Below are 3,512 nucleotides of genomic sequence, written 5' to 3' on the forward strand. Positions count from 1 at the left end.
AAGCTATGTTAGACATAGACTCCCAGAAGTGGGTGGAGGCCATGAGAGCTGAAATGGACTCAATGGAGACCAATGGAGTCTGGACTCTAGTGGATCCGCCCCCCGGGGTAAAAGCAATTGGTTGCAAATGGATCTACAAGAGGAAGAAGGGCCCCGATGGCAGGATTGAGACCTTTAAAGCTCGCTTGGTGGTGAAAGGGTATACTCAGAAAGAAGGCATCGACTATGAGGAAACTTTTCGCCCGTGGCCATGCTTAAATCCATTAGGATCCTGCTAGCTGTAGCAGCGTACCATGACTACGAGATTTGGAAAATGGATGTCAAAACCGCGTTCCTGAATGGAGATCTTAGTGAAGATATCTACATGCAGCAGCCACAAGGCTTCATTGCTGTTGGTCAGGAACACATGGTATGTAAACTTAATAGATCCATTTACGGACTTAAGCAGGCTTCTAGGAGTTGGAACATCTGTTTTGATTCTGCAGTCAAAACGTTTGACTTTGAGCAGAATCCGGATGAGCCCTGTGTTTACAGGAAGTCCTGTGGGGATAAGATCACCTTTTTGGTGTTGTACGTGGACGATATCCTACTCATTGGGAATGATGTAGGAATGTTGACTTCGGTCAAGGTATGGCTATCACAGCAGTTCTCCATGAAAGATCTTGGAGAAGCTTCATACATATGGGTCTTCGAATCTATAGAGATAGATCGAAGCAGATAATTGGATTATCCCAGGCTGCTTATATTGACAAAATTGTCAAGAGGTACAGCATGGAGAACTCCAAGAAAGGAAACGTTCCTTTCAGGCACGGAGTCACTCTCTCCAAGAAGATGTCTCCCAAGACTTCTGAGGAGATTGAGAGCATGAGAGACGTTCCCTATGCCTCAGCCGTAGGGAGCATCATGTATGCCATGTTGTGCACTCGCCCTGACATTGCTCAGGCGGTGAGTGTGGTAAGCAGATTCCAGGCAAACCCAGGGCAGGAGCATTGGACTACTGTGAAGAACATACTCAAATACCTTCGAAGGACAAAAGAGTTTTGTCTGGTATTCGATGGTAGTTCACTGCAAGTTCTAGGGTATACCGGTGCCGATTTCCAGTCGGATCCAGATGATAGAAAGTCTACATCTGGGTATGTTTTCACGATAGGATCGTGTGCTGTTTGCTGGAAAAACAGCAAACAGGGGTCCACTGCAGACTCCACAACCGAGGCCGAGTACATTGCCGCAAGTGAAGCTGCCAAGGAAGCCATGTGGATGAAGAAGTTCATACACGAATTGGGAGCGATTCCATCCAGCACATCTCCCATCCCGTTGTTGTGTGACAACAATGGAGCGATCGCCCAGGCTAAAGAGCCTCGGGCTCACTCGAAGTCGAAGCACATCGAGAGAAAGTACCATGTACTGCGGGAGATCGTTGGTAGAGGGGATGTCCTGATTCAGAAGGTAGCATCAGCGGATAATGTGGCAGACCCATTGACTAAGCCACTGACACAGAAGGTGTTTGAGAAACACGTGGAAAGTATGGGACTCCGACTTGTACCAGATTGGACCTAAGTGCAAGTGGGAGCTGTTAGACAGTTTTTGTATGCCCTTAGCTTCAATCTGATTTGATGTACTTTTGTTATTTAGTGGAAATAAATAAAGTGCATGTTTGATTCATGTTGTTTGGTTTAATTCTGTGTAAAACCCTAAAACTGGACATTTATAGAGACTCGTGTTAGTTTTAAATGTTCACTGCCGTTGGATAAGTCTGGGGAGATTTATCCTGCCAAGGCTGATACTGGTGTGCCACCAAGTGTTGGGATAGCCTGTCTCAGCCACCAGGGTAAGACCCGAGGCACATGCAGTATGGGATTACTTGAATCCTTGAACCGGACCAGATTTCCAGTATTGCCCTGGACCTTGGAGATAGATGGGCAAAACTGGAAAGTTACACCTGACCCCTAGACTCGATTATGACACTTCACTAGGTGTTGGATCAGGCTGCCTTTGATATGCCAATCAGTGAGATCCTTAGCGGTGATCAAAACCTGGGTACGTTGGGGCAGTTTGAGAATTCATCTGAGTGGGTGATCATAGTGACAGAATCAGCCACTTTGTCAGACAAAGGGTAATGATCGGGAATGCACTCTCTCTGATGGAAACCAAACTGCCGGCAATTGATTTCAATCGTTGGAATTTTGTTTTGCAAAATTAATATATTTATATATATATATATATATGTATGGTTTCGAATTGTTTGCAAATGGTTTTAATTCCCGAGATCCATGTGAGAGGAGAGTGCGGCACTGTTCCTTGCAGCCGAGGGAGAGGTCCTCTCTTGTCGGGCAGTGCTTGATCATTAAGGGCTGAGAGGTTAAGTGTAAGACCATTGAGGATAATACCTGATGGGCTAATCTTGCATCTGCCCACAGTCCCTGGGTTTTTATAAGATGGCTTGGCCCAGGGACCACTTAATGTAAGTGTTGGGCCCATAGGGTCCATATGATGGACTCAAGGGGTTCATTGAGTTTTTCAGTGAATTCGGCTGGGCCTTGTTTTAAAGGCTGGGCCAAACCCATGTGGCTGGTGTGTAGATCAATGCTTGGGTCCCACGCCATACAAAGAAGCCCAACTGGGCAGCAGATTGGAAAGTAATTAGACACTGAACACTTAATGGGCCAGAAGCCCATTTCGAGGTGGGCTGATATGATCACCCATCCTTGGGGCGAATCTGAGATTAATGTTAGTAAAAGGATTGGGCCTTTAGCCTTATCCACTTTTGGAGACCAAATTCAAATTAGATTTTAATCTGGTAACCTCCTGATAAGATCAGGAGTGAGCTAACTTTATCTGCAGATAGGATTAAGATTATCCTCTATCCAAATACTGATTTGGATTGGGATAACTCCTAATTAGGAGGATTCTTAATCAAGAAGAAAAGAGGAGAAACTCTAACCAAGAAAGACAAATATCAGATTTTGAACCACCTTGAAGAGATATAGGATATCTCCTGCGAATTGAGATAGGATCTCATTCATATTCTAGAAAAAGAAAAAGGCAGTTCAGCCCTTTCGCCTTTAGAGTTCTCCTCCTGCCGCCGCCATCTGTTTTTGTAAGGTTAGATCTTTCCAGCACCTAATGGGGCAAGGGAGGGAGGGGCAATGATGCGTGACGCCCAGGCAGGCGTGCCCTTGGCCCAAGGGCCTCGGGCGCAACTTGCGTTCAAAGACTCGATGGTTCACGAGATTCTGCAATTCACACCAAGTTTCGCATTTTGCTACGTTCTTCATCGATGCGAGAGCTGAGATATCCGTTGCCGAGAGTCGTTTTTGAATGCAGAGGCAAAACACCCAACAATGTTGGGAGTACCACGCACTGCGGGAGATTGTTGGTAGAGGGGACGTTTTGATTCAGAAGGTAGCGTCGGCGGAAAATGTAGCAGACCCATTGACAAAGCCACTATCACAGAAAGTGTTTGAGAAACACGTGGAAAGCATGGGACTTCGGCTAGTACCTGATTGGACCTA

General features: G+C 46.0%; 1 non-coding gene across 1 annotated transcript; it reads right to left on the minus strand.

Annotated features, from left to right (window-relative positions):
- Positions 1-3,154: 3,154 nt before the first annotated feature.
- Positions 3,155-3,310, minus strand: LOC148878086 (5.8S ribosomal RNA). Its single transcript, XR_016106114.1, has one exon. It is a non-coding gene; the product is annotated as a 5.8S ribosomal RNA (ribosomal RNA).
- Positions 3,311-3,512: the final 202 nt, after the last annotated feature.

This window comes from Nelumbo lutea, chromosome 1, assembly GCF_056320005.1.
Source record: "Nelumbo lutea isolate HS-2025 chromosome 1, American lotus-T2T, whole genome shotgun sequence".
NCBI lineage: Eukaryota > Viridiplantae > Streptophyta > Magnoliopsida > Proteales > Nelumbonaceae > Nelumbo > Nelumbo lutea.